The sequence below is a fragment of the Cavia porcellus genome, unplaced genomic scaffold, assembly GCF_034190915.1.
Source record: "Cavia porcellus strain 051 isolate PalLab524CR breed Dunkin Hartley unplaced genomic scaffold, mCavPor4.1 scaffold_11, whole genome shotgun sequence".
Taxonomy (NCBI): domain Eukaryota; kingdom Metazoa; phylum Chordata; class Mammalia; order Rodentia; family Caviidae; genus Cavia; species Cavia porcellus.
The window spans coordinates 84562859-84575697 of record NW_026947494.1 but is presented as its reverse complement, the minus strand read 5'-3'; the positions used below and the strand labels follow the sequence as shown (position 1 = coordinate 84575697).

The 12839-nt window shown below is 44.2% G+C and overlaps 1 long non-coding RNA gene across 1 annotated transcript; it reads left to right on the top strand.

The window, feature by feature from the left end:
• Positions 1-2735: 2735 nt before the first annotated feature.
• LOC106027811 (uncharacterized) lies at positions 2736-12479 on the top strand. Its single transcript, XR_010050668.1, has 3 exons — positions 2736-2896; positions 3736-4140; positions 7517-12479. It is a non-coding gene; the product is annotated as an uncharacterized LOC106027811 (long non-coding RNA).
• Positions 12480-12839: the final 360 nt, after the last annotated feature.

Here is a 12839-nt window from a genome sequence, read left to right as displayed (position 1 = left end):
ACCTGTGGGGCCTGGAGTGGGTGTGGCCAGGCCTTGCACACCCTTTGGTGATCCCACTGCTGTTGTCTCTCTTGTGTGGGTCCTGGCTGGTGATGGGCCTGGTCAGGCATCACAGGTCTTGTTCTTAGCCTGTCCCCTTGGGGTAAGCTGCTGTACCCTAGGGGTCAGCTCCCTGCAGCCTGGTATCTGGGGGCTCTCTTTGCCTCTCTGCCTGTGCCAGTGTCACGCAGGCAGTTCCTTGGCCAGGAGGGCACATTTGTTACCTGAGTCTGTTCAGTGTCAGGGGTGTGTGGTGGAGCTGGGGCCCTTTTGGGCCTTTGCCCAGGAGCTGGCAGAGAGGGACTGGGTGGCTCTGACTCCACAGTTTTGGGTGTGGGGCCTTGGCATGAAGACAGTGCTGAGGTGCCTGAGTGCTTAGCAGAGCAGGTCTGACAACAGAAATGGCAGCAGCCGGGGAGCTGTGTGTGAGGGCAAACCATGTGCTGGGAGGCGTGCAGGTGGGTACGTTTGCGTGTGTGTATACAGGTGTGTGGGAGAGGTTTGTGCAGGTGCACGTGTGTGTACAGGTGTGTTAGAGCATGTGTGTGCATTTGTGTCATGCGGCACACTGCCAAGCCACCTGGCTGCTTGCTTGGCCCCCCCCATCTGTGCCCTCCCTGTCTGCTGAGTTCTGTGGAACTGTCCTTTCCTGCTCTCCAGGGCTAGACCTGGGGCCCTGTGCGTGGAGCAACAGAGTCTTAATACTCCTCCACCCTTGCAGAGAGCTTCAACTGTGGGGCACTGGGGCCGAAGCTCTGGCCAGCTGAAGTTAGGTTTCTAGGATCAGGGGATGGGGTCATGCTCAGAAAAGCATGAGGACCTCTCTCCTAGGGTTTCATGGAGGTGTGTACACTGGGGAGCCCAGGGTCCCCACTTCCTCCTCCAGCAGGCAGACCTGGCTGTTCCAAGGCTGGAATACCCCAGAAGGAGCAAAGCTGCTTTCTGTGCAGTTCCTGTGCTGTGTTGGCCGAGGAGCTCTGCAAGGGCTGTCAGCCCCACTGCCTGGCTTGAGGGCAGCAGAAGAGGGCGGCCAAGACAGCTGAGGGCCTCCATTTCCTTCAGAACTTCCTTTTATTTTATGTGTGCTATTTTCTTTAAACACAAACATCTATTCTAGCACAGGCAAGGGTCAGAATGTGTCCTGGAGTAGAAAGGCCTGAGTCTTCCCCGTCACCACTGTGTTTTCCATTTTTAGTTTTTCTTAGTCCACATATTTTCCTGCGTAACATTTACAGTGTTTGTGGGGAGTTGGTGTGCACTGCACACATTCTCCCCTTCCCGTCTCTCTCCTCTCCCTCCGTCTCTTCCTTTCCTGTCTGCAAAAATTTATCTCCCTGTTTCCTGTCATTTTTTTATATTGCTCTTCATTTACTTTGGTCTCAGATGAGAAACCATGCTGTATTTAAGCTTGTGTGTCTGATTTATTTATTGCACTTAACATATCTCAAGGTGCATCCATTTTCCTGCAAGTGACTCAAGCTTATTCTTTTTATGGCAGAATAGTACTCTACTATGTATAGCTACCACATTTTCTTTATCCTTACTGATCCGTTGGTGGACATATAGGCTGCTTCCAAGGTTTAGCTGTTATGAATTGTGTTCCTGTAAACATGGGTGTGCATGGATCGCTGTAATATGTCTTTAATGAAGACACCCAAAAGGGAAATAGCTGGGTTGAATGGAATTTCAAAGAAAGGGCAAGGTAAGGGCCACAGGTGTTTAGTAGGGAGCACAGGCAGTGGGAAAGGGCCACAGGCACGAGGAAGGGCCTTGTGCACAGCACAAAGGGCGGGGTGGGAGAGCGAGGGGCGGGTGGGAGCACAAGGGGCGGGGCGGGAGCGCCAGGGGCGGGCCAACAGTGCCACTGGCTCAAGCGCTAGGGATGGGCCATCGACAAAGAGGTGGGGCCTCGGGCGGGGGAAAGCAGCACCTGCGTCAGGTGGCGGGCCTGAGGGCCACACGCACCGGGTGGAGGGCCGCACGTGCCAGGAAGGGGCACCTGGAGAGCATGCGCAGCAGAAGGCTTAGTGCTTGGCAGTTGGGATCCACTCCCACTGCCTGCTGTGTCTAAAGGACTGTGAGCCAACAGGCTGCCCAGGTTACCCACTGCCTCAGAATACGGAGGGTAAGGAAATGGGTGCGCAGTAGGAACCCCTGAGCAGCGTCCACAGCCGACCCCTTCCCCTGCTCTTGGAGAGCCCCTGCAGGAGAAGCAGCACCACGTGGACTAGGCTCCCGGAAACCAAGATATGTCCATGGGGGAGGCGCGTGCCCCTTAGGTCCTGGATCTCTGAGCTGGGTCTAGGTGAGTGGCAGGGGGCCCACGCAGTAGGGGACACAGGGGCTTCAAAACGGTTGGGCAGATGGGCCACTATGGGAGGAGCTGAGGCGACTAGAGCATCCCAGACTCAGCATGACTCTATGAATATTGCTTCCCTCATTTGTCTGGGCTCTGCTCCTCACAGGTCAGCACCTACTAGTAGCTAGCCCTTTGTCCTAGGACAGTGCACTCTCAGTTCCTGAGAGCACAAGCCCATCAGGTCCACAGGGACCCTTGAAACCACCAAGGATCTCCAAGTACAAGGTCTCTCAAGTCACTTGTCAACAGCCTAGCCAGTGCTTAGCACAGCAAGTAGGTTCACATGCACCCACTCAAATACCACAGCCCGTACCATGTTTTGTTGTCTTTCAGATCACTGGCCACTGCCAAGGCTCAGACTGAAGAGTCCCCTGCCAGAGCAGTGCCATCATCTCCCCCAGTCCAACCCCTGAGGTGGAAGCCAAATTTCCCACAACAATATGCAGCCCTGTGTCATCTACCCAGGGGGCTGGAGTCTACCCCCAGACATCAGAGCAGGTAAGACACTAAAGACAAACGGGAATGGGCTCAGCTGGAGCAGGAGCTCTGGGGACCCGAAAATAGCAGCTGCAGATTTGTGCCAGTCCAGTACGAAAGCCAGTACCCTGGTGGTCGCTACTGAGCTCCTAACCCCATCTGTGAACAAAATGTTGCTCCTAACAGTGTCTGTAATTGGAGTGTCATTTTTTGTTACAGTCTTGTATTTGTTTGCCCTGGAGCCCTATGAGAGCTATGAGAATGTTCCACAGGAGAGGATTTTGGGTGTTGTGTGTTCGGTCTCAGAGCTGATAGTGCAGGCGGGGCTGGCCTGGGACCCCCAGAGCTCGGGGCAAGGCCAGCCTCTTCCTCCAACTTCCATTTCATTTCTTAGACCAAACCAAGTGTTTCCAGATCCGTTTGGTACAATTTTGAAGATATGTCAGATACATTTAACTGTTGTCAGATTGATTCCATGGTCACAAAAGAGCTGGTACTTTTTCACATTTATTTTTGTAAATAATTGCAAGCGAAGCCAGCTGGTGACTCTGCCATGGGGTGTGCAACAGCCATTTCTTAAACAGAATTAAAGCAATGACTTCTGTCCACTCAAAAAGACAAAAGAAAAGAAAAAGGGAAAAGGAGAAAAGAACAAAAGGGAAAAAAGGGAGCCAGCATCCCAGTTTGTAAAAATGAGTGGCTGTGTCTGGTGGACAGAGTTGATTTCTCTCTGCATTTAATAGAGACAGTATGTTCCTGGTCATTGATACTCATTTACTTCCATCGTGCTGTGGAATTTTAATATGTAACAGTGCAGGCTTTTTAGACTTGTGACCCTTTTTCTTCTCCATTTCCTCTAGCTTGACAGAGAACTCAGCTGTTGCTGTCTCAGTGAAACCAGTGATGTAGCTGTGTCAGGTGGCTGCTGACATGAACAAGGATGTGGATAGAGGTTACTGCCATCGGTTTCCACCCTGTGAGTTTTGGCTGATGTCCTGGGACTGAGTCACTATATGTGGTGTGACGAATCATAAGGAATCCTGCTGAGATTTTACCACTGTGTAACCGTGTCCACACACACATTACGCCTTGGATACCATCTCTGGAAATCCAGTCTTCAGCACGCCGGGGTCTGTCACTCAGAAGACGCCTGATGAGAGTTGTGAAGGGATGACTGACCATGGCAGTGTTCCGGGGCTCAGAAGAGGCAACTCATACTTCATGATAGAAGTGGGAAAGAGATCAGCAAGGACTTCCAGGACCAGGTAAGATTTGAATTGTGACAAAGTGCTGAGCTTTAGAGGTGTGGAGCTAGGCCCAGCACATGACAAGGGCTGGCAGAAGTGCATGGTGGAAGTAAGCAGCATCCCTCTGCATGAGAGCAGTTAGGCTGGAAGAAAGTTTCTCAAGGAGGGGAAAGTAGGAAGTGGTTTGAAAGATTGCCTGTAACCAGTCCTAGAGAGCCCAATTCATGGCAGGGCTTTCAAACCACATTCTGTAGGAAGACACTGACTGGTTTTTGTGTCCAATATCTGTTTTTACTGAGGTGAAATCACACAAGCCACTTCAAATTCAGTGTATTTAGTACATGGAATAATTTTTAAATAAAATGACTTGATCAGAGGTGTGATGAGCATGAGGACAGAGTTCTGGAGTGTCTCCTGGGAATGAAGATTTTTTCCTAAAATAGTCTCTCTAACACAGTGCATATATTTGATTCTCTTGAAAATTGTATACAAAGGAATGGAGTACAAGAGACATAGTGAGAAATGTTGGAAAACACATCACAATCATTCCTATCATCACTGTTTCACAGACAACCACAGAGGCGGTTACAGAACTGTGCAGTCTTTCCCTTTCCCCAGGTCTCTAGTACCCCTTAGCATGAGGAGAAGTTCCCAGGATTCCCAGTGTGCTCCAGGTCCTGGACTTGTCCCTGTGCTCTTGGTATAGAAGCAGTTGGTCTCCTGGAATTATGTGCTGTCTAGGTGTGGAAGCATGTGGATTGAAGTTGTTTGGTTTGAGGAAATTTATAAAGAAGTTTCAAATGACTTCAGTTTTTTCTTTTTCCAGCTGCATTTGTGCAAATTTTTCATTGGTAGGATTTTTTTTGCATTGTTAAGATTTAATTTCATTTTGAAATTTAAAAATTTTTTTTAAATTTTTAAAAACCAAAAAGTATAGTTGAATTAAAATTTGCCTAGAGTAAAATAGTTTATGCCTATGTGTATGAAACATACTTATATATACCAGTTACTCACATTTGCCACCTTTATTGGACAGACCTCATTATGTGAGGCAGCACATTTATAAAGTAGTTTCATTAAAGAAATTGCAACTTATAAATTAAAGTATTTTTGTTTTGCCAAGGAATCTGTGAATTCTTTTGTTGAAACATGTAGCTTTTCTAGTGCGTTTCATGTTTTTATCAGTTCTTTCTTTAACAACAACTGTAATATTAAATATTGTTTTTAAACATTAATTATAGTGATATAATTTAATATATGTAATGATCACACCCATCATAGGGAATTTGTACCTGTACATGATATTTCCTTGTTTCTTTTTTCACACTCCCCTCATCTCTGTTAAACTTCTCTGCCCATCTTTATTAGGAAAGCATTGTTTTCTTCTTTCTTGTGTTTTCCTTGACTTGCATTCTGGCACAGAGCAAAAAAAAATAATAACCACCATGAAAGGAGAAAGATAGACAAAAGCCTGCCAAGACAAAAGCCTTGGCATTGTGAGTCCTTAGAAACAGGACAAGTCAGCTGGGGATTTAGCTCAGCAGCATAAGCACCTGCATTGCAAGCAGGCAGTTGTGAGTTCAATCCTTGGTACTGATAAAAAGAAAAAAAAAACAAAAACAGTACAAGTCACAAAGGTCAGATGATGGTTGGGAGTGCATGCATTGGCCTAAGTTACCACTGAATGAAAAATGTATTCATATTTTAACTGGACTCTTCTTTAACTCAAACCACAAATAACTCTTTCAGTTTGGGAAATTGAACAAAATCTGTTTTTGATGAATGGAAGCAATGTTGGATGCTGCACCGTGGCTGGGACTCTTATGCACCAAAGTCCTGCCAGAGTGTGTGGGGTGGCACTGTGTGTCCTTCGTGCTTTCAATTACAGTGCACAACCATGGGATAAATGATAGATCAGGAACATAGAGTGAGCTCAGAGATTTAAAACTTGTCATGCAATCATGGAATTTAAAACTGTGTTGTCACTGTGCTGTACCTTATAAGTAGTACTTTTTGGAATTTTGATTTTGTATGACGGAGGATAAAAGATACTTTATGTACTAAAATAAAACAGCAAAATGAAACAAGATTGAGTGTAGAGTCAGTGTAGATCATGGTACACTTTGGGAGGAAGGAGAGGGTCTTTTAAACAGTGACATTTTATTTGCTTTTACAAGTATTGTGATGCTTTTTATTGTATCTGTAATTGGAAAATTGGTGGGGAGTGTAGTATGAATCTGCATGCTTTTAAAATGCCTTGAGTTAAGTCAGCAGCTCTGTTTTGCCCCAGGGAAGCCATGGTTTTGTGGTTGGGTGAGTCACTGAGACCTCACCCTTCCCACTCACACCTCTGTGAACAGCAACATCGTCCTGATGTTTACCTTTCACGGGGTACAGAGAGAGAGGTGGAGCTGCAGAGTAAGACAGAAGCACGAACGAAGTTCCATTTTCACTGTGTGCTTGTGATCCTTGTATGTTGCTTCTTAAGAGCAGGCAAAGAAGTGATTGTATGCAAAGTTGTACAGGCCCATGAAGGCATCCTTATTTATAGTGCAGTTTACAACATGAGAAATTCCATGTCCTGGGGTCAATTCAGATTTGTTAAAGTCAAGAGTATATTGTAAGTGTGTTTTAAGTGACTATTAGGAGGCCTGGCTAGGCAGGTGTGGTAACAATTGCAGCACCTGGAAGTGTGAAACAAGCAAATCACTGAGGTTCTAGGCCAGCCTGTAACACATACTGTATTCAGGGAAGCCTGAATTACACAAGGAAAACCTATGTCAAACGAGAAAAAAGAATTAAGAAAAGAAGTTCTTGTTAAAACCTTTGATCATCTTCAAACCATGTAGTCTGAAAAACTTTCAAGTTGATAGAAAAATTAAAGTCATAATTTAGTGATAATCAGATGACATATGTTTGGTGAGCTCACTAATGCTGATGGAGGAATAATTGTACTGTTATTGACCTTTGTTATTTTTTTTAGAAAAGTTGATTTGCAAAATCTATATTTTTTTTACTTGGTAATAAAGAAGCATGAAATCATGACAGTTATAGGGAGAATAGATGGGGCTAGAAGCTGTCAAGTGAAGTAAAACTATCCAGAGTTAGAAAGTTAAATTTCATGTTTTCTCTTATTTGAGAAATGAAAAAAAATTACTGACAGATAAAGATGGGTGACAGGAAAGCAGGGAGGCAGACTTTGGAAACAGGTACAGGATATCCCTGGGAAGGGGCGGGTAAAGGAAGAGGGGTGGGAGGTTCTGAAAAATCAAGGTATGTTAAATTTACATAGGAAGTTGCTGAACAAACCACAGCATTCTATAATATAGCAAGCAGTAATAATAAAAATGAAATAAATTTTTAATTTTTATTTGTGCCTTTTGTTTTTACAAAGGAATCCATCATTTTTACTTCCCAACCAGTATTGAAGTACCTTCACTTTTGGAAGTCCTTTGGATGATTATACATGGCAGACTCACGGAATATCCACCTGTAATTAATGCAGGGAAACTATTCCATCTTTATGCAGAGGTAAGTGATACTCTGAGACAAATCATACCTGTGGAGTGAATTTGTAATCAGAAGAGGGCTCTAAACAATGGATTCACTGGACATGGCACTGCATGTGTGTAAACTTGCAAGTTACCGGTATCTCAGGGTGTCATGGATCTTTTTGCAGGAAAGAGATCTTCTGTGTGGATCTCTCCACATGTGGGGAGAGGTCTGCAGCTATGGCCCTTCAAAAGTCCTGGGGCAGTGTGGAGGCCAGGGATCACCAAGGAACACTCCTGAGAGACTCACTGGGAACCTACAGAATCCAGGCAAGACAAAGAAAGCCTTTCTTTTCTTCTGTTGGTAGAGTTCAAGGCCATCAGTCAGACCCACGGTCAAAAGCTGATTCCTCCAAGCTCTGATCATTGGCACAGTCCTTAAGCTGCTGCATGGCTCTTGACAGACATCCTCCTTCCATGCAGCCTGACCCAGGTTGGGACAACCTCATTTGTGAATGGAAAAAGACCTTAACAGCAGTTTGCAAAGTGATTTTTAGGAGTCCTGGGACTGCTCATACTGGATTTCTTCATCTCTGCATCACTTAGGAAGGTGTACTAGAGTTAGTGTGTTTGTCCTTTTCTCCGTGTATGTTATATATCTGTAGTATACATCAGTTATTAAACAGAAGGCTCCAGAGTTAGTTGTCACTGTCCCCAGACCCCGAGAAGCAAGGATCATGGCAGTGCAGCGAAGTCCTGGCTCCCAGGGAGTCTGCACTTAGGGACCGTGCTGTCTCCCAAGGCCCTGAGTGCAGTGGACCTGCTGTGCTTGGCTGCAGAGCCCTTTCTGCTCCCTTTCCTCCCTCGTTATATCCTCTGACCTACTGCTGACAGGTGGGAGAACAGGCCAAGGGCCTTTGGCAGGCTCCCCAGCCAAGATGCAGAAAGGGCCTGGACTCAGCAGGCCACTGCAGGCAGGGCAGAGCTGAATCCATGAGTATGGAAGGGGACATTCTGGCAGCTGGGTGGCCCTGGGCTCTTGCTCACCTGGTACGTGCACTATCTGTCTGTTCACTCCTTAGGGCTGTTCTGTCACCCAAAGGCCATGCAGAAAGCCATCTTGGCTTTGCTCCCCCTCCCATGCCAGACTTTTCTGGACCCCTACCAATGTGGGAAAGAGGGCACCCCTCTACCCTCTGATGTTCACTGATTGTCTTCCAGCTCTGAGCAGTGTGGCTCCTCATTGGCTCTGCTGGGGACCGGAAGCTCTCAGCTCCCTGTATGCCATGTGTTACTGGCCCTTGGCAGAGCAAGTGCCAGATGCAGGATGATCTCTAGGAGGACACACTGGAGACAGGCATGTTCATGTTGTAAATGGGTAGAAATTGAATTTGGCCCTGGATTATGAATGATGTCTGTCACGCTCCACCCTATGGTAGGACAGTTAGAGGAGAGCTCACTTATTTCAACTTAGGCATGCCTAAGTCCTCCATGTGTTTGGATGCCGGTTTCCTCCTGCAGTCACTGTGACGGAGCTTGCAGTGGGCCTGGTCTGCCAAAGAGCTGGCCTAGGTACCAGGCTGTTCTGCTTGGCAGCTCTGAGCCAGGGGTGCCTACCCATCAGGGGTAAGCCCCAGGTGTGTATTTGCTTTCTTCTGCGAACCTCAGTTTGCATTCTGATCAGCACCTATTAGCCACCACACTATACATATGGTCCTAAGCAAGCCGTCTACCTTCTCTGTGACTCTGCTCCTTTATACTTGAAAGAGACAATGAAACATCTCCCCAGGAGTTTCTGAGATGATTAAGTGGACAGTTGTAAAAGCACCTCACTGGGCATGCCACATGTGTGAGCTGCTTTCTTGCATCAGGAAACAGGGTACAGATTTTACGTGTGGCCCCACTAGACAGGATGTGGGTGGGTGCAATGGGGCTGGGGTCATAGAGAAGAAAGGGGGAAGTGCCCTCTGTCCTTAAGCCCCCAGACTCACCAGGAGCCCTAGGTTGCTGCTGCCTCCTGATACCCCTGGGGACACTATGAACATCCTGGGGAGAGCATGTCACTGAGGCTTGGGAGCTGAACCCAGGAGGATACCAGCATATCAAGCAGGCCTGTATCTGAAAAAGGTAGCTGGAGCCAGGAGATCTCTGCAGTGCAGTGCTTGGAATTGTCAGCTCTGCAGATGAAGTGCATGGCTCCATTGGGGCCCATGCAAGGCAGAATCCAGCCTTAGTCTCAGTGAGTGCATCCTGGGCTGGGGTCAGGCCACATTTCATTCTTCATCATGGTCAGTGCAATGAAGACAAAACAAGTATGCAAAAATTACACTCAAAAGGGACAAATATAAAGGATAGGATTTTCCAGTGATATTAGTTTCTAGGTATAATATCCATGTAAGTGAATAAATTATATTGGATTTCCTAGTTATGGAATCTAATACTTACCAAAAAAACCATTTATACACATTAGTGATAAGACTCTACTACACAAAATTTTGAAAATTGATTTTGTAACAGTTAAAAATCATTAAATATGTAGTGATATGACCTGAAGCCATTTTGAAAGACACCAGAATTAAACCATTGAAATACCTCTTTGACAATAAAGTTTAAGCAAGTGGTTGCAGAAAGCAAGTTCATAACTGGAGAGACTCAAAAATGGAATGGCTTAATATTAAATATGTGTTTTCATATGTATGGTATTTTGCCACCAAATTATGTGGACTTCCAGGTATGAGATTTTACATTGATTATCTTGGGAATCACTTGTGAAGACTTGATTTATATCAAATAAAAGATAACAGTGTAGGAAGTAATAAAGGGAGAGCCTTTATTCCTGTGTAAAAAAGAACATTTTTATGAATATGTCAGGTTTAAAAGGACATTACACACCAAATAATATTATTTAAAAGTTATGCTTAATATACTTATCTTTTTGGGGGGTCCAGAAGCAGGTAGAAAATGAAATGTGGTAATGCATGCCTAGAATCCAGAGTTTTGTAACACTGAGTAAAGAGGACTTTAAGTCAGAAAATAGCCTTGGTGACATAATGACTTAAGAGGATTGTTAATCAAAATAATAAAATTTAAAAGGGCTTGGAATATGTCTCAAAATTTGTGAGATCAGTCGCATATTCTGAAAGAGAAAGAAAAGAAAAAAATTAAAAAGTGACAATTTAGTTGAAATTCAGTGATTTTCTAGGGATGGATCTGTGACAAAAAGAAATTATTAGCATATGAAAGTAGGTATGGATCACTGTGTGGAGTATCTGGTTAATCAATACACAAACACTCAGAGAAACCACAAGAAGCTGTGAGATTTCTAGATTATGAAGCCTCCTTGGGAAAAGTACTGGTTGGCACTGCCCTGAGTCTCAATGTTCTCACAGCTCTGGTTCTTCCATGTATGTAAAGCACTGAGACACTCCCATCGTCAAGGCCAATAACCAAGTTTTCAGCTACAACCTGCTCACCTCCTTCACCTTCTGTTTCCTCTGCTCCTTGCTCTTCATTGATCATCCCAACAAAGTCACCTGCATCCTCCAGCATATCACATTTGCAATTGTCTTCCCTGTCTCTATTTCCAAACCATCACTGAAATGCTGGCCTTTAAAGTCACTGCTCCAGGGAGAAGAATGAGGCAGTTGATGGTATCAGAGGCACCAAAATACATCATCCTCATCTGCATCCTGATCTAGCTCACTCTCTGTGGAGTCTGGGTGGGAACAAATCCACACTACATTGACACAGATGCACACTCTGAGGATGGCTTCATCATCATAGTGTGCAACAATGGTTCTCTGACCGTCTTCTACTTTGTCCTAAGATAACTGGTTTCCCTGATCATGCTCAGCTTCATTGTGGTTTTCCAGGTCACCACTGAAGATGTCAGGAACCTGGATGACACCTTCAGTGAAACCAAATTTCTGCCATGTTACTGTTTTTCAGTGTGTGCATCACCTTCCTTCCTGTCTACTTCAGCAGCAGGGCAAGGAGATGGTGACTATGGAGGTCTTCTCCATCTTAGCTCCCAGTGCAGGGCTGCTTGGCTGTATTTTTGTCTGCAAGTGCTATATTATTTTGTTAAGACCAGAGAGAAATTCTCTTACTAGTATCAGGGACAAAGCACATTCTGTGAGAAAGGAGCTTTCTTATCATTACACACAGTTGTCTTCTTATATATACTTGTCCTGAAGTCAAAGCTGAACCATATTTACAGTCAGATACTGTATTATACTATAGAACTTATATCCTTACTAGATTATGCAACTTCTTTTATCTAATAGTATAATGGTCCAGTAGAAGCTGTAGTCTTAATGTCTTTAAATTCAATTTTATTCTTGATACATTATTTCCTATTTATGATGGAATTCATCCTATATTTTCTGATTAAATTATTGACATTTTTCTTGTCTTCCTTTGGCTTTGCCAGCATTTTCTCTCATTTTAAAAAGGTAATAACTTTTGTCTTGTATGGCACTGGGTTTCTGAATCGTTTTTTCTTTCAAAAGAAGAGCCTGTCTTCAATATACTGATTATACTACATTTCAGTAGTTGTAGATATACTTGTCTTGTCACATTTCCATTTTGCAATTAGCTTCGTTGCTTTTTAGCATTCTGTCTCACATGGCTTTTAGGATTATGGAATTGGCTGGTAATATGGAAGTAAAAACACTGCTGATTATGTGATATCAATGTAATCAATTTATAGACTATTTTGTGGAAGAACTTGGAGATATGCAGTAGATTAATGTCCCAACCCATATTTGTATTTTCTTTTATTGTTTATAACTATCCTTAGTGACAGCTATGTATGTGCATAATGTACATTTATGTTATACTACATATATTTATACAATAAACTTTCTTGGCATGCTTATTTCCAGATGTTTTAGATAATATGGTAAGAAATAGTTTATCTGCCATATGTTTATTAGTAACTATATAGCTATGGATTCACATCAATGCATATATACGTGAGCTTTTATCTGGACATGGTGGTAAATACAAGCTTTCCAATGTTGTGAGACAGTAAAGCTGGAGACCATAAGTTTGGGCTCAACTTGGGTCACTGAGACTTAACAAGCATCTGTCTAAAAATCAACATTAAATAAGTTGAACAGATGTGGCTCGCTGTAGGCAAACATCTAGTTTTGGCTTCTGAGTCTTTATGTTCTCTTTATATTTTTAAGCTCAAGAATTCCACTGATGAATAGAGTGTCCTGT